Consider the following 23,659-nt stretch of genomic DNA (forward strand, 5'->3'; position numbering starts at 1 on the left):
TCTTTATCAAAATTTCTTAATGGAGTTCTAGGCCTTAATCCGATCTAAGAAATCGAAGTGTGCTCTTTACATGACCGCTTGAATAATCGAATAACTGCCGCAATCTGATGATGATCAGATTATTAAGTGCGTGTAAACGTGCTCAATGCGACACCAAAGAAACAGTGGATAGTGATGAAGTGAGTGGATTGTGGAAGTGAATTTTTTTTTTTCTTTTGCTTATTATTAGCATGGCATATAGGGCTTGGGAATGGACGTCAAGCCGCACTGCATTATAAGATCGGTCTGCGTCCCCTTTCAGGGTTCGTTCTTTAGCCCCATTTCAATTGTTTCTTTTTTACTTGTTACTGGGATGAGCCTCACTCCTGTGTTAAACAAGTGGTTACTCGCTGCAGAAGGGCAGGAGGTGACCGAGAGCAGTGGATTATTCAAATGGAATGGACTCACCCTTGGCCGGGTAGCCTCAACGAGCTACTCAGCTAGACATGCAAACTTTTCAGTGCAAAACATTTTTTAAGAGCTTTGTGGTACATAACGTACATGTGGTACGTATATAAGCATTACCAGCATTACCTACAGAACCATGATGAAATGCCTTTCTTTGTGTTCTTGTTAGCCATTAGCATGCTAACGAGCCAGCAAGTAGAGGAAAGTGATGAAGTTGTGTCAGCTGTCATATACAACAGATGGAGTAGTTTCTAGCTTAAAGTCCAGCAAATTGAATGTCTTTGCAATGTTAAGCATTTTGAAGTAGTTTATTGCTATGGATTATAAACAGCCCAGATAGGAAGAGGATAGCAGGCCACTATTGGCCTGCTGCTGGCAAAGTTTGCGGCCCACTGGCTTTTTGCTCACCATTTTCTGGGAGGCCCACTGGTGGTTAAGCAGAGTATTATACAAAATGCCACTTTCCCCGCACTCATTTTCCACTCACAGTCCGATTTGCTCATTTTCCCTTCATTTCTTTCCTTTGTTATCTTTTCTAAATAAACTGAGTACATAATTTTCATTTAGCAACAACATTTTCAACAAACTTTGCGCATTTAAAATCTGTTTGAGGAGATTTAAAACTAAATCTGTTTGAGGAGATTTAAAACTAAATCGACCTTGTACGCAGGACAATAATCCGGGTGGTTTGAGGGGGGACCAGTAGTGGCATACAGTCAGCAGGGTGCTGACCTTATCAAGCCAGCAGACCGATGTGTTCTTGCTATTTGGCAGCTTTGTCTGCCATTATTTTTGGGTGTGAAAAAGAAACTCGTCAAGTCGCAATGATTTCTGGACAAGTTCTGTTGCTGAAGTTGGCTGGTGTTCGCTCGATCCCTCGCCCCTCCGAGAGCTCAACTACCACCCTTCACTTGAGCCAATAAAGTAATGGATCAGCCCTTAAGATGGCGCCGGGGATTGGCCCAAGTGGAAATGACAAGACCAAGTGGTTGAGGGCTTTTTAAAACCGGTATTGAAACAGGAGGTTTGTTTTTATGTAGCAAATACTCACGTACACTGTGAGAACTTAAAGAAATTGCTGTTTTATTGTGGTTTTACAGGCTTGACATGCTTAAAAAGTGAAATGAAACATGTGTACCTTGACCAACTCCAGAGGGATGCCAAACATCTGTATAATGATAAAATTAGCTTTGACGGTGTGTATCCATACAAACCTCCCAGCAAAGAGTGGAGTGATGATCTGGATATGCTAACATTATCTCTTTAATCGATTTTTAAGTCAGTCAGAGCCCATGTACTGTTCACAAATAGGTATTCCATTCAGCCACTGTCCGATTTTACTCCATTACTGCTGTATTTCACTCAGTCACTGGCATATTTACCCAGAGAGGATTCATACAATCTTTGCTTTGCTTCAGTCACTGGCATATTTCACTCAGTTTAGGCATATTCCAATGCAGATAGTCTTTAATTACTGTACCATACACATTTAAAAAGATGGTTCCTCAGGGGTTCTTTAGTAAGGGTAATGGTTCTATAAAGAACCATGAACACTCAAAGAACCCTTGCATGATCAAATGGTTCTTTGCATCATGGAAGCATTCTTTAGATTGATGGAGAATGTGTTCTACATAGAACCTTTTTGAAAATGGTTTTATATAGCACCAAAAAGTGTTCTTCTATTGTGACAGCAGAACCCTTTTTGGTGCTATATAGAACCATTTTCAGAAAGGTTATATATATAACAATATACAGCACATTCTTCATCAGTCTGAAGAGTGCTTTCATGATGCAAAGAACCATGTAATCATGCAAAGGGTTCTTTGAGTGTTCATGGTTCTATGTAGGGCCATTTTCCTTACTAAGGAACTCTTAAAGAACCATCTTTTTTAAGTGTGTATGATGCTGAATGACAAGACTTTAGAGGTTTATGTGTTTATCACAGTATATCTTTTTTGGGTACAATATATGTTTTCTATGTTTTGTGTAAAGTTCCACTGCAAAAATGATAGTTTGGCAAATAAAAGCATATTAAATGTATACAATACATATATTTTTATTTTGTTGTCATGAGAATGTTAGAAGATTGTTCAGCCTATTTCTAGGCATTTTACTTATATGAAGTGATCTTGCAAAGTGAAATGATCTTCACTAATAGAATAATTATGACATTATATATCAGATCAATAAAAAAAACACGAAGTGATTTTTCTGTCAAAATAGAATGTATAATTCAGTTGTTGAAGCGTAAACAGAGCATTTAAAGCGGTTTAATGTGAGATGTGCTATTTAAAAGACTTACAAAGTCAGAATTTTTCCCAACAGTAGTGATAAGAGTCACACATCCCAAGTGTTTAATGCCTCTAAAAGCTGCAAGTTAGTGCGAAAAATGGTTGTGAGTACGGTGCCTGATGCCTGAGATATTGTTTCATGGTTTATTATTGTTTTGAGGTAAGATTGTGGCCTAAAACATATGTTTTTGAAGTATATAATGGCAGAGAGGTGCCCTACAACACAATAGTCCCACCTGTAGAGTCACTGATCATTTTGAATAATAATAAAAAAAAAATGAGTGGTAGACATTGTAGACATTGCACCCCCTGGTTCCTATCACCCCTGTGAAGAAATCAGAATCACTAAGTTTCTCTACAGCGCATTTCACAACCACTCTGAATGACTTTGTTTACATCTCAATGATTGATTTAGGCCTCCATGGACATTATGCTGACTCTTATTTTGGCAGACATTTAATGGACATGTTAAATTATGCTCGCTTATAGGTGCTGTTTGTATGTTGAATGTGCACATGTATATCGATGTTGTCGGAAGAAAACCTTGTATCTCCGTTTTTGACGTTTTTCAGTTTTTGACATAATTTGAAAATACCTGGTACCTTTTACATTGTGTATAAATTTCAGGATGAATGGACTAAACAAAATGACCCAAAATGACTTGGGAAAAAGTCTGGTTCCATTGACTTACATTAAAAGTAAAGTAGTTTTTTCCTTCTCCTGTAAAGTTACCATTTTGGAGATACAAGGTTTCAAGGTTTTCTTCCAACAACAGCAATATATGATGAGAAATGGCCTATATATATATGCGTATTGGTTGTTTTCTTGTCACCTCTAGATCTGAACAGTGGTATGACCCAGATCCAATGTGGGAGGGGCAACCAGTTTAAGAGGGAAGAGGGACAATGGAGGAGTTCCTTTGTGATTTGAGAAGGTCTGTTTGGCTTCGCAGCTTCAGATCTATTTGAGCAGAATGGCACTTGTTGAATAACACAATATTTTTGTTGAATACTTCAACAAACTTCAGAACGCTGGGAAATGAAGACATGATATCCAAGTACAGCAAATTAGGGGCCTCCGGGCCACTCCCCACCACAACGCCATTAAAAGGGGCGACCACACCGTATCACACAGGGATTAAAGAAAGTGAAATGCATGTATAAATATGCATTTAAGATGCCAACATATCATTTTGGCTGTGTATGTAGATGTCTAACACTGGGCTGCATTACATCAAGGTGGATTTTTAAGAAGCCCTTCAATGCTTCCAGCATTCTTTTCAGCTAAGCCTTTGTAAAACTCTTTGCACAAGGCTTTTTCTTGGACAGTGTTACACCGTGTCTTGTTTCCATTGGGTCATAAAGGCCGCTGCTGTGTTAAAAAGCGCTCGGTTCATCTGCTTGCTCCTTCTTTGTGTGGGCTAGCTGGGGAACAAGGTCACCAGCCACATAAAGCAAGATTATTGCTACAATCTGCTGTGAGCACAGAAGTGTGGGTGGGTTAGCAATCTGTTTTACTAGCTAATGCTAAAGCGCCATTAAAAAACACCTCAGACCAAGCCCCGCCCTGAATACGAGGTGACTTTCAGTGGCACTTACCGAGGAGAAAAAAGCAGAAAGTTGACAAATAAAAACAGAAAAGGGGTCGGGAGTTCAAGCAACCAATCAAGCGCTTGTTTTCTCGGCTTGCTTGATAGGCTCATTGGCCCAACGCTGCAGTGCTGACTTTGTGTTCTAAATAAAAACTCATTAATCTGAGCTGTGCAGTATTGACTTATGTGTGCGTCTGGTCTACTGCGAGTTGTCTTTTTTGCTATGCACATATTCCGGCACGCGTGGGCTTCGTCCTCTCCTGTTTGCCTCAGAAGAAGCGCTCGGAAGAGGACGAGCGCGAGAATGGATTGCTCTCTCGCTCGAACGTAGCCGCACGGTTATTTCTGCTCTAAAAAGTGAAAAGTTCAGCAAAAGTTCGCAAACTCACTGCATTGATTCGTATTACTCGGGCCTGTGTTAAATATCTGAATAGACTTATGGAACTTAAGTCTCTTAAATCAATCAAGGCAGTGAGTTTGTTTAATCTTTGGGGCATCCGCTGAACTTTTCACTTGTTGCAGTGTTTGTAAAATGCTGTTGTTGTAGTTTCCAAAACGGAAACTTTATACTTTGTTAGAATGTAAGCTAAAGTAACTAGATTCTATTTCAAGTCATTTTGGGTCATTTCTTAGTCCGTTCATCATGAGATGTTTTAGATATTACAACTGATATGATGAAGGCCTGATTGCTATCCGTGGTGGAAGTGATGCAGAGGTCAAGAAGATGCCTTTCAACCTAAGAATTTGCATGTTCAAGTTCTGTTTACGCATTGTGTGAGCATGCATGTGCTGTATATTGATAGGAGGTCATTTGTCGCTGCCCTCTGACAGATGCAAAAGCTAACATTCAAAATTTCTCATTTCTTATTCTGGAAAATCTTCAGCTACATAAAGCTGAAGATGTTGAACCAGATGGCAAGCATCAAATGAAGTCTGATAACCATACGGCTCCATAGGGACAAGTTAACCCCTTAAAATCTCAGGCTTATCACATACTAAGGCTTATTATTCAGTAACTACCGGGACTTCAGTGCAAACTGGTTAAGCTATTCTTAGGTTATAGAAGTGTGTAATAAAACCTTGGGCCTGCCAATAGGCCCTGGCCTTTTAATAGCCTAATAGACTAATTATGACATAAAATACCAGATCAATAAAAACTTAATGAAGTCATTATTCTGTCAAAATTTCTGTATAATTCATTTGTTGAGAGCTTTTAAAGTGGTTTAATATGAGATGCGCTATTTAAAAGACTAACAAAGTCAGAATTTATGCCAACAGTGGTGATAGGAACCAGATGTCCCAAGTGTTTTATGCCTCTAAAAGCTGCAAGTCTCTCACAGCAAGTTAGTGTGAAATAAACTTTCATTTTAGTAGATGAGCAACAAGGCAACACTTTTGATCGGTTACCTGTCAATTCAGTATTATGGCAGTTGCTTCTGCTTTTTTGATAAGAAGAAAGCTGTCCGTTTTATCTCAGCACAACCATCTTTGCGGAAAAGTGTAAACTGTTTTCACAGCAGGAGTTTCTCACCCCTCCCCTTCCATGCCTCATTGTTTACTAGCAGCTCAAGAGAGTCAACAGTGTCATAGATAATCTGATAAGGTTACAAATATTTTATTTGATTATATTTATTAAAATATTGATTAAAAATATCTAACACATCGGTTTTTGAGTTCACTTTAAAGGCCAGCTTTGCCTGGAGAACCTGATTACTTGTACTTAATTACTATAAGCCAAATAAAGTGAAAATTTAGTGACCGATGCCGATACTGATTTTAAGGAGCAAAAATGTAAATAAACAATAATACTGGTCAATATAATTTTATATGGCCAAAAAAATTAAACTGCCATAATTTTAGTTAACAGTGCTTTTCTGATGTGGTTGTCAGTTAGCAGCTGTTAATTCTCAAGCATAAAAATGATCCGTTCTTAGTTCATTTAGTACATTTCTTAAACTTTAACACATACCAGAAACCAATAAAGTCTTATATAATCTAAATATTTTATAGCAGGGACAAGAGCTTCTCAGAACTCTTGGCAGTTTTGTTGGTTTCTGAAAATCAGCTCTTATTGTTCTTATTTTTCATCTGTTCTCTTCATAGAAGGTTTTTGTGTTTTATATTTGTTCCAGATTTTTCCTTGAATTGCTTTAATAAAAGCATAACAATTTCCAGCATATAAGCATGAAAGCACATAGTCCTTCTCAGTGAAGCTTTCCTCACATCAGAAAGATGTTTGCTACAATTCAAAACAGACCACTAATTATACATTTTAGTGGTGGGTGCAGATGCAGGAAAATCCACAGGACATTGATTTTCATGTCATAGCTGCAGACAGCAAGTGTATAGATGCAGCAGGTCCAACTGCACAACTACAGGTGGGGGGGCTTATAGCAAATGGTAGTTTTGTTATATTTTCTAGGTTCTAGTGGGGAACCTTTAGCACCTTCAAAGAAGGCCTAATGATTTTTTGGAAAAAAATGGTAATTTTTACTAAACATCATTATCATGCTTGTTTATTTAGATTCTGCAGGTTTTGTTATAATACTCTTCCTTCATTAAGTTATGGTTTAAAATCCTGAACTAGCCAAAGGAAATTTATCCGGTCAGAATTTTGTTCCCCATAATATCTAGGTAGAGACAGCCAAGCTGCTTTCCCATTGGTTAGGCCTTGAGGAGCTGGTCTGAAGGCCTTATGTGTTAGATTAGCTAACCCCATTATTAGATAATAACAGAGGATTTATAGAGGGTGGGACCAATTTTGGGTGATAAAAGTGTCACTCTAGGCCTTTTGGAAGATCTAGGTACATAGATCTAAATACAATGTGTAGCCTAGTCATGTTTCAGTTAGTTGTTAGACATGGAAAATAGCAGCAGTTCTATATCAGATCTCTTAACTGAAACATTCACTATAAGACAGTACTATAAAGCTAACACAAGGTAAAATATGTTAGTCTGCTACATATAGAATATATGTAGAATTAACAGCTGTTTGAATGGAACAATATTCTGCATATAGATTGTCTTTTACAACCTTCAAACGTCTTCGATATTTGATCTACAATGGCAAAAAGTGGTCATATGCACCACTGTTATCTTAGCACTAACATGCTATTAGAAATCCCATGAGGGTGCTAGCAGAAACTGGCATTATCAAGAATGTTTTCCAAAAAGCTTTGAAATGTGTGTCCCAAACTGAAGGAATAGCTCAAATAGTCATGGTTCACCACTGATGAAATCATGGCCTGACCTCACCTGACCCTCCGGCAAATTCCTACAGATTTACAATCATGACATTGTTTAATGGCTGTTTGTACTGGTGTTCAGTATGTATCAGCTAAACAAGAGAAACAGAACAAGGCAACTGTAATGAGAAAAATTGCAGAGTACAGTATGAACACTGTTTATACTCTCTCTCTCCCTCTCTCTCTCACTCTCTCTCTCTCTCTCTGACAGTGTCAGTAATCTACAGTCTGTGGGGGCTTATGTAAGTCCGTGTTTTGCAGGCAGTCAGAAGAAGCGTTGATTCAGCTTTTCCTCACCAGCCTTATAGAACCTGAGTTGAGTTTTAGATTTCTGCAGTGCAACTGCGGAACTGAGGGTGCACACACATACTCACACTACTCACTCTAGCTCATACCACTGAGAGCCAGCAGAGGGGGGAAACCCACCAAGACTAGTTTGAGACTTAAGCTGTTTTCACATGTTGTAACGTATGGTTTTCATTTGCTTTGTTATTTTCACGCTGCAACAGCTGAAGTGCATTGAGCTATACTTGTGGGTGTTACTGATTGGTCAGAAATTGGACAAGAATGCAAGCACTCAGTTACTTTGACATTTACCTCCTTTACTGCCAAATAAACAACCTATAATTGTTCACCATACTATATACTATACTACATAGTACTACCATACTATACATACATTCTTGGCATAATTCTATATATATGTGTGTGTGTGTGTGTGTGTATGTATATGTGTTTGTGTGTGTATATATATATGTATGTATATGTATGCACACACTCACATCATCATTGTGTGTTTCATTGATGTCCAACACAATGTTGACATTGAAACTTCAATCTCAACTAACGAGATGTTTCCTATGAAAATCAATAATGGATCAATGTCACCCTGCTCTCTGAGAATACACTGACCTTAGATGCTGTCCGTACCACAGGTGGGCTGTTCATATGTCCTCAGCCCTTTTTTCTTTTTCTGTCAGGAGCGTAAACAGTTAAATGTTTCCACATGTTATTTTGAAAAAAGTCTGTAGAGTGAACACTAAGCTTATTCCACAGTTCATGGACCTTGTTATATTGGTATAGCATTTCATATTTTAGCTTATTTCAGATAGCTAGCATATTACTACAGCCTAATGCCTATGTTAGCTTTGCTGACAATACATTCTTTTTGCCACTTTAAGACACAAATAGAAACATAAATTTTGTGATTTAGTGCATTTTTGCAAATGTAAATTCATGTACCACAGTTTTATAAAGCAAATGAAGCAAAAACACAGGAAGAGCATAGATGCATGTGTAGCTTCATTAATAGCATCACAGCTAGCTTTGCTAATCCTATTATAGGACCTTGGTTATTATCCGCATTAAATCTGGCTTCATTCTGCGATGTTATTTGTGGTCCACTTGCCAGACATTTTTAGTGTGCTTTTGAATATGCTGGACAAAGTTAGGATAGAAAGTTTTTAATCTGTTTTAGACCCGTTCTTTCGACTGCAGTGTGGAAGATAATAGGCCGAGCGGGAGCAACAGGCATGCAGGTTTTATTATGCAACTTGCTGTAATCAGAGCACTTACAATGCCTCAGTGATCACAGCAGTGCACTGTTAGGCTCAGTAATGTGATATACTTGAGGACACATTTGGGTAATATGAGCAACTTTTGGCAAACTTTTTTGCATAAATACATCCCATGATATGATGGTGGCTGGAGGCAGACGACCCATCCGCACTACATAATGATAAAGCCAAACACTCTTAACTGACACGAAGATCCACACCAAGACCATAACATCAAAGCTTCAGCTCTGCTGTCCGCTGGGCCGGTTCTCTATTGATGTTAGCCTAAGGCTGGCTTTACATGGTGTAACTTTCTTGCAAGTAGTGGAACGAACTTTCCATGCAACTTGACAGTTAAACAAAGCAGTTCAAAAACAAAAACAAAGTCCACTGATTAGCAAGACCTTTGCTAGTATTTCTGAGCTGGCTGTGTAAAATCATGTGTTGTTTAACAATCATTTGCATCTTTTTAGCATTTTTTATACCAAGCGAGCACCAAATGAATAACTTAGATATATAGGTCATGATACAGCAGGTTACCAAAGCAAAACAAATGCTGACAAAAGTAGCTGTTCAAATATCTGTCACATTGTCAGCTGGCTAGTTAAGCTAACTGGTTGCCAGTATTCAACATTATTCCAACAGATAAACCTCTTGTTTATAATCTATTGGTGAAGTCAGCTGGTTGAAATAGTGCCATCTGACATGATCACATGCTGTGTTCTTGCTGCTTTGATTGGCTGTTTCATGAAACTTGTTTCAGGCTTGTTTAGGCTGCATCTGTTGTGGCAGAGTATCGGTATCTGTATAGCAACACATATGAAATTTAGTTTCATGTAAGTTTCAAGCAACTACAGTTGTGTAAAAGTTGCTTTAGTTGCATGAAAGTTACATGTTTCATGTGGCCTAATTAGCTAGTTAAAGTTACAAGTTACATGTAGCCTAATTAGCTAGTTAGTTGCATCGAAAGGATGTTTCCCACAACTTACAACCTGCAACTAGTTGTGTATAAATTTCACCTTGTAAAGCCAGGCTAACGCCATTTTCACCCACCATGTAAAGCCAGGCTAACGCCATTTTCACCCACCATGTAAAGCCAGACTAACGCCATTTTCACCCACCATGTAAAGCCATGCTAACAGCGTTTTCACCTACCGTATAAAGCCAGGCTAATGGCGTTTTAACCCACCATGTAAAGCCAGGCTAACAGCGTTTTCACCCACACTTTAATCTTGCTTTTTCTCCTCAACAGGGTGGCAAAAACATCATTATGGGCAAAAATGAAAATGTAAGCACAACCATAATCTGTTGTAAATATGCTTACTCACCTCTTACAGTGGCAATGCGGTGGTCTGTAAAGCAAGATTTTCTGATTTAATGACTAGTAGAACCTTCCTCTGATGTATCTTAAAGGTAGGAGGACCTTCTGACAAACTCTCAGGGCTTTTGGGAGGATTCCTGATTTTTTATTTTTTCCTGCTAGCTGGAAAAGGAAGGAAAGCTAGAAAGTTAACACCTGAACTCCACACTCTTAAAAAAGATGGTTCTTTAAGGGTTCTTTAGTAAAGCCAATGATTCTGTACTCAGGCAGTGTGTCCCAATTCAGGGGCTGCATCCTTCAAAGGACGTGGTCTACAAAGGCGTATCCTTTAAAGGCTGTGTAGACCCGCGAAGACCAAATTTCAATGAGACGGTCTGCTCTACGGCGGATTTCCTGTTTGCGTCACAGCACTGCTGTTCCCACCCTACCACTGCGTCACGAAACGCTGCTCCTGTCAAGTTCTTTTTAAGTTCTTTGAAGATGGAGCCAGAAACTTTGATTTTTGATTTTTTTTTTTTTCATTTATTGGAGCTGAAGATGCTTCACCGCCGGCAACTGATGAGATTGGATTTTTTTTTTTAAACGTGTGTTATTAGCTACTCTCCTGAGTTTAAAGCCAGTACTTACATTGAAAGTTTACTTTTCAGCCGCCGTTCGCTCGTCTGTTGATTGTCATGTTCTCGAATCCTTGCCGGCACACAATGAAACTTGGGATATGTTGGCTGGCGAAGGACCATCCTGATGGATCCTTCATTGCCATGGAAAATAAAGACACATTTTTGGCCGCATATGAAGGGGCCTTTGAAATGGGACAGCCTAGTCGCGCTGCTGTGTCGGGCTTCAAATGCAGAAGGATGCAGCCCCTGAATTGGGACACAGCTAAAGAACCATTTGCATATAGAAAACTTTTTTTTATTGTTCTATATAGCACCAAAAAAGAGTTACCTATTGTTACAAGCATCTCATCATAACAGTAGCAGAACTCTTTTTGGGGTTATATAGACCCAATATCAAAAAGGTTCTGTATAGAATCATATTCCACACATTCACCATACAAAGAACCAGTTAAGCATGCAAATGGTTCTTTGAGTGATAATGGTTCTATATAGAATCAGTGTCATCACTCCAGAACCCTTCTTTTTAGGAGTGTACATCAGTGGCTGGTCAGAATTTCTTCATTGCTGTGGGGGTATTCCCAGTGGTTTTATGTTATATTTGCATAATGCATGCTGGGTATTGTAGTAATGGACAGCAACACAAAGATATAAACTCATGAATTCTGTCAAACTGATGAGGCTGAAGGATTCAGGGCTGCCCTGCGATCATAAGACGGCAAATAATATATTAAATGTTTATTTTAGGCCTTTATTTTGTCGTCTTTATTGGACTTCTTCAGTACCTTTTGCTCCAGCAGTTGTCCTGAGATGTCTCTCCAGCACAGGCAAACACTCTTTTCCCTTCTCTATTCTTTATCAATCAAGTTGCTCATCAGTTGAAAGTCGTTTCATTCTTCTCATGCAAAGTGTCTGACCCCCTTCTGCGTCTGGTCCATGGGGAACAGCCGAAATTAATTAAGCGCATCCTCCTCTCTTACTCTTTCTTTCAGATGTGATTTAACTGTCTGTCAGAAGGCGCTCAAGGTCACATTTAAAGAACGCTCTCTGTGAAGTTAGAGCTTAAAGAAAGATTCAGGCCTCCAATTGGCTCCTTGTTCATTTGCTGCCAAACGATTGCTGTGTTTTCACTGTAGGGCTGTTTTGGCTGGTTATTTGTGTGCAGAAAGAACATCAGGGCTCGGCTGCTGTACAGGGCTCTGAGGCTCGCGGCTGGCTGCGAGACTGTAGGCGTGTTTGCGAGGGTTTGAATATCACAGGGTCTTTGTTTAGGCCAGTTTTACGATGCAACTCTGGCAACCCTTGATGAGCCATTTAACATGCTAATCATCTGACATCCTGGTCATTAAGTGAGAAAGAGAGAAAGAGAGTGAGAGGAGGGAGGGAGAGAGAGGAGGGAGAATGAGTGTGGGTGAGAAGAAAGTAGTACATCTCTTTCTTTTTTCTTTTTTCTCGCTTTGTTTTTCCCTGCCTTTGTTTACTTCGCTCAGCATCAGTCTTGCTCCGCTGTATCTCTTCTGTTTTTTCTCTTTCTTTCTTTCTTTCTTTCTTTCTTTCTTTCTTTCTTTCTCTCTTTCTCACTATCTTTGCCTTTCTCTTTTTTTTCTTTTCTCTTCTTTATTTTTACCTTTCCTTTTCTCTCTTCCATTTCTTTCTTTCTTTCTTTCTTTCTTTCTTTCTTTCTTTCTTTCTTTCTTTCCTTCTCTTTCCTTCTCTTTTTTCTTTTTTCTCGCTTTGTTTTTCCCTGCCTTTGTTTACTTCGCTCAGCATCAGTCTTGCTCCGCTGTATCTCTTCTGTTTTTTCTCTTTCTTTCTTTCTTTCTTTCTTTCTTTCTTTCTCTCTTTCTCACTATCTTTGCCTTTCTCTTTTTTTTCTTTTCTCTTCTTTATTTTTACCTTTCCTTTTCTCTCTTCCATTTCTTTCTTTCTTTCTTTCTTTCTTTCTTTCTTTCTTTCTTTCTTCCTTTCCTTCTCTTTCCTTCTCTTTTTCTTTTTCTTTCCTTATCTCTTTTTTCTTTTTCTTTCTTTCTTTCTTTCTTTCTTTCTTTCTTTCTTTCTTTCACTGTCTTTGTCTTCTTTTCTCTTTCTCCTTTTTCTACCGCTTTCTTTTTCTCTTGTTTTTTCTTTCTTTTTTCATTATCTTTTTCTTTCACTGTCCATCTCACTATATTTCTCACAAATTTTCTTTCTTTCTTTCTTTCTTTCTTTCTTTCTTTCTTTCTCTCTCACTGTGTTTGTCTTTCTCTTTGTTTTTTTCTTTTCTCTTTCTCTCTTTTCTTTCTCTTTCTGTCTGTCTGTTTCTCTCTTTGTCACTATCTTTGTCCGTCTTTTTTATTTTTATTATGCTCTTTCTTCTTTATTTCTGCCTCATTTACTATCTTCTTTCATTATTAATTTCTCTCTCTCTCTCTCTCTCTCTCTCTCTCTCTCTCTCTCTCCCCCCCTTTACTCTGGACAGTCTTGCTAAATGCATTAAATGAAATAATAAATGAAATAAAACAATACAGATTTAAAAATAGATTTTAATAAAGTCAGGATGTGATAATTAATTTTTATGTGACTTTTTTCCAGCGTCTCTATCATTTAAGATGTTTTTGTTATGGTGCCTTTAAGACTGTTATGTGTAAACAACCTCTGTTCTGATCGGCTGCCCTGCATTGTACCTCATTCTAAAAGCAGTATGGGCTGAAGCACTTTGGCGGACAGGTGGATATGTGCACTGTCCATGGTTTTGGAATGGGATGTATATTGTTTGCCACACACACGTTTCCTGGTGTCTGAGACTAAAGTTTTGGCCTAAAATGTATTTTTTAAAATCCGTTCATGATGGAGAGGTACATGCAGGGCGCTGTAAAGCAAAATAGTTCCTGAAGAGAACCGATTTTTTCAAAATTACCACTATTTCAATATCAACATTACATATAACAACAAGTTGTTTGTTGTTCTTTTGATAAATAAAAATTGCAAATAAAATATAAAATGGCTATATTTGTGTTCTATAGGTCGCGACTCCTGGTTCCTATCACCACCGCTGTAAAGAGTTGGTAAGTTTCTATGCAATTAACAATTTCATGTCAAACCACTCTGATTTACTTTGTTTACATCTTAATGACTGAAATATACAGAAAAGTTGCAAGTTGTAAACCAGTAAATCAGCCTGAAATGATCCACCTTTACTGCTGGCTAAATGCAGTAAATGAACACTAAGCCTTCTATTGGTTTAAACATGCACATATTTGACTAGCGGTTGTTAAAATGCCCATCTTTACTGTGTAGCCGTTTGAGATTCAGCCTCTGTATGTGGAGACACGTCCCCCGTCCCGGGTGCGCTCGCTGGGCTTCAGGAGTGCAAAGAAGTTTAATTAGCGAAGCAATAAAGCGGCAGGGAGGGGAAGCGCAGCGCTGTGGCTGAATTACATCTCCATTCCAATAGATGGCCCATAGCTCTCTCGCCTCCAGTGTCATTGTCTACTGCAGACGCTCCTCTGACAAGTTTTTAATTGCCATAAACTCATGTATATTCATATCAGGCACTGTGATATTTTTTTCTGTTGATGAAGCCAGGCTGTACTTCATTATTGCAAATTTCATGTGCGTGCATGTGTGTGGGCGCGCGTACCCACTCATTTAGTTCCATCACACACAGGCGTGTGCTCACACACCTCAGTCCTCATCTGTCCGTCTCCGCAGTTTGGAATTCCTATCAGTAAATAATTCCCGCTCAGCCTCATAACGCTGGACTGTAGGATTGTATAGAATGTTCTTCCTCTCGGAGCCGCCGTCGTGTGGCCGTTTCACAGCTGTTCATTTCGATCTAACCTTTACTGAGAGCTCGCCAATATCCCTGGCAGCTCTGTGAGGGGCTGCCGAGGGGGGGTTCAATATCCAAACACGGCCCCATGTGTTCCTTTCCCTGCCCGCACACGTCCTTCAGTCCAGCTGCAGCGCCGCCCTGCTCCATTTACCTTATTTACCTTTTATTAACGCCGGCCGCGCTGTGACATTTTCATCCAGCGGAGACCCCCTCAGCAAACCCCCCACCCCCAAACACTCTATCCTTGCTTTGTATCTCTCTCTCTCTCTCTCTCTCTGTGTCTTTCTTTCTCTCTCTCTCTCTCTCTCTCTCTCTCTCACACACTCTCACTCTGTTTCTCTCTTGGTCTCTCTTTCACTCATTTTCTCATTCTACCTCTTTTTTCTCTCTTTTTACCTTTTCACTTTCTTGTATCGCTCTCTCTCCTCTCTTTTTCTCTCTCTCTCTCTCTCTGACTGCTTCGTTCTCTGTCTGTTTCTCTCTACGTCTCTCTCTTTCACTCACTTTCTCATTCTACTTCTTTTTTCTCTCTTTTTACCTTTTCACTTTCTTGTATCACTCCCTTTCATTCTCTCTCTCTGTCTGTTTCGTTCTCTGTCTGTTTCTCCCTCTGTCTCTCTCTCTCTTTCACTCACTTTCTCATTCTACCTCATTTTCCTCTCTCTTTACCTTTTCACTTTCTTGTATCACTCTCTCTCCTCTCTTTTTCTCTCTCTCTGTCCCTTTCTCTCTCTCTCTCTGTCTGTTTCTCTCTCAGGCTCTCGCTCTCTCTCTCCTTCTCATTCTACCTCTTTTTCCTCTCTCTTTACCTTTTTCACTTTCTTTTATTGCTTTCTCTTCTCTTCTTCTCTTTCAGTCTCCCTCCCCTCGTTCTATCTGTTTTTCCATTCACTTTCTCTTTTTTCCTTCTCTTTCTTTCTTTCTTTCTTTCTTTCTTTCTTTGTTTCGTTTCGTGATTTGTATCTCTGTGACTGTAGCTCTTTTTCTCTATCTTTCTCCTTTTCCCTCCCTCTCTGTTTTCTCTTTTTTCTTCTCTCATTTTCTTTCTTTCTTTCTTTCTTTCTTTCTTTCTTTCTTTCTTCTCACACCCCTATTTTGGTCTGTTTCTTTGTCTCTCTCTCAGTCTCTCTCTCTTGGTCACTCTTGCTCTCTCTCTCTCTCACTCTCTTGTCTTTTGCTCTTTCTCTCACTCTCACTTCTCTCCTTCTTCATGCTTACTCAAGGCTGAGAGAAGAAAAGGTTTTTTTCTCTTTTTACTTTATTATAAACAGGCTCTCGAGTCTGTTACACCCCTCTCTCTCTCTCTCTCTCTCTCTCTCTCTCTCTCTCTCTCTATATATATATATATATATATATATATATATATATATATATATATCTGTCTCTCTCTCTCAATCTCTGTCTCACATTCAGCAGTCACCATAAACTCTGGATAGTGGTGATATTGATGTGATTAAAGTACACACCTATAAAAATGGGTTCTTTAAGAGTTCTTTAGTCAAGAAAATGGTTTTACATAGAACCTTTTTGGAAAGTGTTCTATATAGCACCAAAAAGGGTTCTGCTATCGTTATGATGTCAAGCCTGTCTTTGGTAAAGAAAATGTTTCTATATAGAACCATGAACACTTAAAGTACCCTTTGTGTAATTAAAGGGTTCTTTGCATAGTGAAATGGTTCTTGAAATTGATGGAGAAATAGATGTGCAATAGATGGTTCTCTATATAACCTTTTTGAAAAGGGTTCCATATAGCACCAAAAAGCTTGACATCGCAACAATAGATGAACCCTTTTTGATGCTATATAAAACCCTTTTCAAAAAGGTTCTGTATAGAACCATCTGCAGCGCATTCTGTGAATGCATTCACAATGCAAAGAACCCTTTAATCATGCAAAAGGTTCTTTGAGAGTTCATGATATATAGAACCATTTCTTTGCTAAAGAACTCTTGAAGAACCATAATTTTTTAAGAGTGTGTAACAATAGAAAAACCCTTGTTGGTGTTAAATAGAACCCTTTTCAAGAAGGTATGTAGAACCATCTACAGCACATTCTCCATCAGTCTGAAGAACCCTTTCAAAATGCTAAGAACCCTTTTATCATGCAAATGGTTCTTTGAGTGTTCATGGCTCTGTATAGAACCATTTTCTTTACAAAAGAACCCTTGAAGAACCATCTTTTTTAAGTGTGTATGTAGACTCCGCTGCTCTATTCATCTGCTCCGTCCTCCACGCTGACCTCAAACTGACCAGCTTCTACCAGGAGCTGTGCTAGCGAGGTGATAGGTCAGCTGGAGTCAATGATTTTAGCGTGGAGCGGCCGAGTTTGTCTGAGGACAGACTGTCAACACAGACAGCTTACTCCTGCATTAAATAATGATAGGTGTTTGGGCTGTTTTCACTCTGGGCTCAGGAAATTGGGAAGAAAAAAACTCCACCATCTGTAATCCGGCAAGGATGGCAGGCGAAACAAAGGAGAAAGAAGGGAGGACAGAAAAGAAGCAGATAGGGAATAAAGACAAAAGCAAGGGATGAGCACACAGTGTGTACATTAGACTTCAGAGTTAAAGTGATTGTTTTGGTGAATAATCTAATAGACTCAGCTTCCTCCTCAGCCTGAATGTAGTCAACTATGAGGCTAATGTGGCTAACAAGCAATGGAATCTTATAGTCACCGGATTAGCATTGTGCAAACTGCATCAGACAAGTCTGGTGTCTGAAGTTGCTTCTTTAGTTTTGCACTGAAACTATGAGGCTAATGTGGCTAACAAGCAATGGGATCTTATAGTCACCAGGTTAGCATTGTGCAGACTGCATGCCTAAAACATCCAATCTTTGCCGTTATGCTAATTACTTCATTTCTTTGCTCCAGATGTCTCAACTACCATTTGCAAAACTGTAGTTCTTCTAATCATGTCTGATCATCGCATTACTACATAGTCGAAAAATCATCTGCAACTTAAGCCATTAAGTTAAGCATTGTGGATGAGCATTTAGCCATTTTTTGGTATTTGCTTATCCCTAGGAGAAAATATCTGATAGTTATGAATAAACAAGTGCACACAGTGCCTCACCTGCAAAGTATTCAAGAAACATCCCATTGTTGTCACAAAAACTCATCTCCAAAAAAGTAACTTTACAGGAGAAGGAAAATCTTACAGAATCTATACAAAATCTGTGTGAGAGATTAAAACTCCCCCTGGTGGGGAAACTTCAGCCTGCTAATCCTGTATGAGTGAGTTACAGATTGTATCGCATCTGAAAGCAAAGAAGGTTTAACATTTTTTATTTATTGCATGTAGTTACCATCAGAGGTGAACAGCACCGTATAGTTTATTTGTTTTAGTGGTCCCGTACCCCCCCCAGACATTAAACCTCTTGCTGTGCACCTCTTCTTGCTATGTAAATATCATACTGCTCTGTAAGATGTGTAGCCTTGTATTAACTTTCATTACATCTGTGATAAATACAATACATGAGTAATTTCAATTAATTTGTTACCACATATGCTGCTTTAATTGAATATCAGATTATGTAAACAAATAAAATGATTTGTTGCTCAGGATCATGTGCTGGAATGAGGGGCCTCCAATGTACAATCTTGCCTGAGGATTCCTACAGTCTGGAGCTGCCGTAGTCAGCTACTTTAGCCTGTAGCTCCAGTCAGGGCTAACTTAATTCAGCCCTGAACTATTGTTTAGACAACCAGACAATTTCAGCTTGTGGACGCTTATTTTTGTAGTTTCAAACAAAAATAAATACAATTTGGCTCCTGAGTTTCACAACCGTCTAAGTGTTGGCCCTATCGTCAGGAGATTGTGAGTTCGATCCCTGATGATGCCACGAGTCCTCTGGGTGGGTAGGATGGCCTCACCTCTCCCCAAATCACTCAGCGCGATGCTAGTCAGTTCAGGTGTCTGTTAGCTGATGTAACAGATCTGGTGTTGCCGTTTTCCTCCGAGCGCGTTCGTCTGTCCATTGATGTTACGTGAGCGGCAGTTCGAAAAGATGTGGTGGCGCTTCACAGGTCTTGGAGGAAGCCTGTGTTAGCCTTCACCCTCCTAGTGCTGGTGGTATTGTGTGATTGGGGGGGCCCTAACTAGTGGGTGGAATTGGATATGACTAAACCCTTTTCAAACCCCCCCCCCAAAAAAAAAGAAAAAAAACAACAACATGATTTATCACTTTAAAATACAAAAAGAGTAAACATGACAAAGATGCTATGGGTTGGCTTGAAACTGGAGTGACTGCTAGTTTGCTAGCTAGTTAATTAGCCGGTGTGTGATAGCATTAAGCTAGCCATCTGTGGCTTCAGTGTACAAGTAGACTGAACTAACCTGGCTAATCTACCTGAATCACTTTGGCCCTGTGGTTCTTCGCTCTGACATCCAAACAAATCATGTACTTTGTTTTGTTTGTACTTTGCATCTTGTTTAACTTTCTGTTTTTTACCATGCGGCCCCCCCCATCCCCCTTTTGGAAATGCTATTCAGACGTTTCCTCCATCTCTCTCTAGCTCGCCTTCACAATTGAACTTTCCTGGTTGTTATCATTATGCTTTGTTCTGGGGGCGGCAGCATTGGCGTGATGGGCTGATGACCTCACACTGAGAATGCAGTGGGCCACTAATGTGCTAGATATGTGCAATCAGCTATTCTTCCAGCAGATGCTGTTTGTCCCTGGCGGTGTCTATTCATTTTATATAGGACTACATTAGAAATGACCACGCATTTCTCTCTCTCTCACTCTCTCAGTGTCCTGATCCTCCTGATGGCCAGTCCATCCCTGGCTCCAGTGCAAAAGTAAAGAAGCAAACACATTCCAAACATTTGCTGTAAATTTTTTTTTTCCCCCAAACTACCACTTTAAAATCTCTCATCAGCTAATTGGGACCGGCTGAAAGGTCAAGCTGACCAAATGTGCTTCAGTTCTTTTCCATTAGCAGTGTGTTTAGGTTCAGAGTGGACACTGTACTATGCGATTTATTGTTGAAAACACCTGTGCTGGTCACCATTCCTGATGCTCAAACCTGTTCCAGGCAGCTGGGATGTGCATGGGCGTCCAGTGTCAGTGTGTATGTGTGTGTGTAAGAGAAAGGGACACAGAGAGAGAGAGAGAGAGAGAGAGAGAGAGAAAGTGGGGACACACAGCATGTGTGTGGCATCTGTGAGGGAAACCGTGCATGCAATGTCTGTGTGAGTGTACGAGGCGTAGCGGGCGACGGAAGCAGGCGCTGCCAACAGGCAATTAGGGAAGAAGCGAGAGCAGCCAGTCTCCAGGAGAATTATGCTGACTACGCCAAAACCCAAGCAGCCCCTCCACCGCACACTTAGCCATCTAAATACGCAATCAAGTGCTGAAACGCAGCCCTGCCTTAATTATTAATACCTGCTTCTTTTAGATCAGACGCAGAGGCACGCTGACCCACTGTAACACCACGTTTGGCCGATTCAAGCCTCTCCATTTCACCAAGAAAAAAAGACCAACAACAAAAAACCCTTAATCACAGGTTTACGCATTTGCAAATGCGCCTTAATTGGAGTTTTATGTGCTTTCGGATAGATAAATTGAGTTTGCGATGATTTCCAGCAGCAGAGGAGATCTTGCTGTTCTTGCGTGTTGAATTGAAATGTGTGATAAATTTCAATTAAGATCCATATCAGAATGGTGCAGATTGAACAATATTAAACCCAGCCTCGCTCTGGCATTCTGCTACAATGAATATCATTTCATGGGCGTTCCGAATTTTCTTCAAAGTGGCATTTAATATCGCTCCACTGCTTTGTTTTTTATTAGTGTCAGACAGCATATTGCTATCTGTAATGGATTTTATTTGATATAGTCAGTGTTGTTCCTCCACCGGCCCACAACGTACACTGTTTTAATTAAAAGGAGAGAGAACGCCTGAATGCTTGGGTAATTGAAGGCTAAATTAATTTATTGTATTTGCTGCTGTGTCGCCTGGTGGGTGTGTTGGGCCTTTTTTTTTGCCTGACACAATCAAACTCAGGAGAGTGAAGTGCTATGAGAGCTGTTACATACATACATAGACACACACACACACACACACATACACACACACACAGACACATATAGATTAGATATAAGATAATACACTACCATAAGGAAGGTGAAAGTCAAAGACAAATAAGTGAATTATTAAAAGATCCAGAGAAAATGGGTCGCCTAACAACTGTGCAAAACCTGGTAGACCCCCAAAACTGTCCCCGTCAGATACACAGTACTGTATCCTCCAAAATTATTAGGACCAACCTTGTACTCCACTCACTGGCCACTTTAGTAGAAACACCTACCTTGTACTTCAACTCACTGGCCACTTTATTAGAAACATTGACCCTGTACTTTCACTCACTGGCCACTTTATTAGAAACAACTACCTTGTACTTTTACTCACTGGCCCCTTTATTAGAAACACCTACCTTAGACTTCCACTCACTGGCCACTTTATTAGAAACACCTACTTTGTGCTTCCACACACTGGCCACTTTATTGGAAACATCTACCTTACGCTTTTACACACTGGCCACTTTATTAGAAACACCTAGCTTGTGCTTCCACTCACTGGCCACTTTATTAGAAACACCTACATTGTAATTCTACTCACTGGCCACTTTACTAGGTACACCTAACTTGTGCTTCCATTCACTGGCCACTTTATTAGAAACACCTACATTGTAATTCTACTCACTTATTACACACTACTATAACCTAATAATGGCTTCACCAGTTTGCATTAAAGTCTCTGTAGTTACTGGATAATAAACCTTAATGTGTAATAAGCCTCAGATTTTAAGGGGTTAAATAAATGAAAGGTGGTCTCTGAATTTTGCACTGTACTGTGTGTTATACACGTACTTACACATAGACTCTTAATGGCAACTTTGTTAGAATCAGTATTGGTCCACTATATATGTGTATAATTACAGACTCTAACAGCTACCCCTACCTCATTTCTGACCACAGGGCCTGTCGTTGGGTGGTGGATCATTCTCAGCATGGCAGTGACACTGGCAGTGTGTGTGTGGTGCTTGTATGAGTGTATCAGGCACAGTGAGGTTGCTTTTTACATGTGTTAGTGTCACTGCTAGGTTGGCTGATAGGTTCACCACCCAAAAATCCAACAAAGGCTCACCACATTTTATTCCACATTGTGCCAAGTCATCAATCAGTCAGTGGCACTGATTCAGATTAGCCAGGATGAGACTTAGTGTGAGAGAGACACAGTCCTTGCATTAACTGTTGAGTTGAACAGTAGTTGAAGCTGTGGACTGCTCTCTTGAGGTTATCTGTAGAACAGTGGTCTAACCATGGCCATGCATGTCCAGTCCAGCCTCTGCTTCCATTTATGGTTTTAGGCCTTCTCGCAAACCCAGTGGGGTGTGCGTCAGATCCAGTCTGAGAGACAAACGGATCATTTTAAACTGTAATACTATATTCCATAATCCTCCTTGCATTCAATGAGGTGTATCTGTTCCGGTCATTTCACTTTCAAAGCGTCCACTGGCATAAAATATGGATGGTAGGTTGTCCATGGAAAGCTAGTATATCTTATTGTCTCTGTATTCAGCAGGTTTATTTCCTCCTCTGTCTCTGTCTCTCTCTCTCTTTTTCACTCTGTGAGTGTCTGTGTGTGTGTGTGTGTGTGTGTGTGTGTGTGTGTGTGTGTGGGTGTGTGTGTGTGTGGGGGGGGGGGGGGGGGTGGGGGGGGGCACTATCTGACGAAACAGGATGCTAAACAGTCGGTTGCTAGTTGCGGCTCCAGGAGCTCAAAGCCTTTACTGATTCGGCTCACAGTGAGGCAGAATACTCGTATATGGTAAATCAAGCACTAGGACACTGTAATCTCCCCTAATCAGTGACTATACTGTAAGTGCCATCTCAACAAACACCGGTTTACAAACCCTCAGATCACAGTCTCATCTGCTGTTTACTTCATGCTCTGCTTTTTCTTTTTTAACACTATGCTGCTGTGTCCATTCCTTCTTTAGTAAATGCTGTTACTATACAACGTTATTACTACATATATGCAAAATAACATGTCTTGTCGATACTCTAAGTGAAAATAAGTACACATTCTGTGCAGGGAACACACTGAAAATGTTCTGACATTTTAGTGCACAATTTTTATGTATTTGCTGAGTTTAACATATTTAGACTTAATATAAAAGGTGCCATAACTTTTGCACAGGCCAGATTTTGTGTTTTTTTTCCCAATACAAAGTAACAAAATAATATTACTGCATCCTGATAAAACTTAAACAAATGTCACTAGCATATAAACTAAAGCTGCTAGAAACATTTGCAGTTTTCCTGTTTGTACACTCACCAAGCACTTTATAAAGAGCACTATACTCTCTTGGATTGGATGTTGAACCTCCTGAATTGGACACGGAACCTCTCTGATTAGATGTAGCACATCCTGGATTGGATGGGATCCTCTGGATCAGAGGTAGAATCTCCTTGATTGGATCCAGAACCTTCTTGATTGGACTCAGAACCTCTAAATTTGGATGCAGAACCTCCTTGATTGGATGTGGAACCTCACTGATTAGATGTAGAACATCCTGGATTGGGAGGGACCTGGGTAGGTCTCAAAACAGCCCCAGTTCTTCATGGTATGGGATCCACAAGATGTTGGAAACATTCCTTTGAGATTGGTCCATGTTGACATGATGGCATCATGCAGTTCCTGCAGATTTTTCAGGTGCACTTTCATGTTAGAAATCTCCCATCCTTCTCATCCCAAAGTTGTTCTATTGGA

The 23,659-nt window shown here is 39.8% G+C and overlaps 1 protein-coding gene across 3 annotated transcripts in view; it reads left to right on the forward strand.

The window, feature by feature from the left end:
* The window catches only part of fhit (fragile histidine triad diadenosine triphosphatase), a 413,951-nt gene that overhangs the window by 35,761 nt on the left and 354,531 nt on the right, over positions 1-23,659 (forward strand). Inside the window, exon 2 of one of the 3 annotated variants that reach the window (XM_036560039.1) lies at positions 14,068-14,109. The exons of the other annotated variants lie outside the window; for them this stretch is intronic. The gene's annotated coding sequence lies outside the window, so the exon portion shown is untranslated. The remainder of the gene's footprint in view (positions 1-14,067; positions 14,110-23,659) is intronic. 3 annotated transcript variants of the gene reach the window in all.

Source organism: Colossoma macropomum, unplaced genomic scaffold (assembly GCF_904425465.1).
Source record: "Colossoma macropomum unplaced genomic scaffold, Colossoma_macropomum, whole genome shotgun sequence".
In the NCBI taxonomy this organism is placed as follows: Eukaryota; Metazoa; Chordata; class Actinopteri; order Characiformes; family Serrasalmidae; genus Colossoma; species Colossoma macropomum.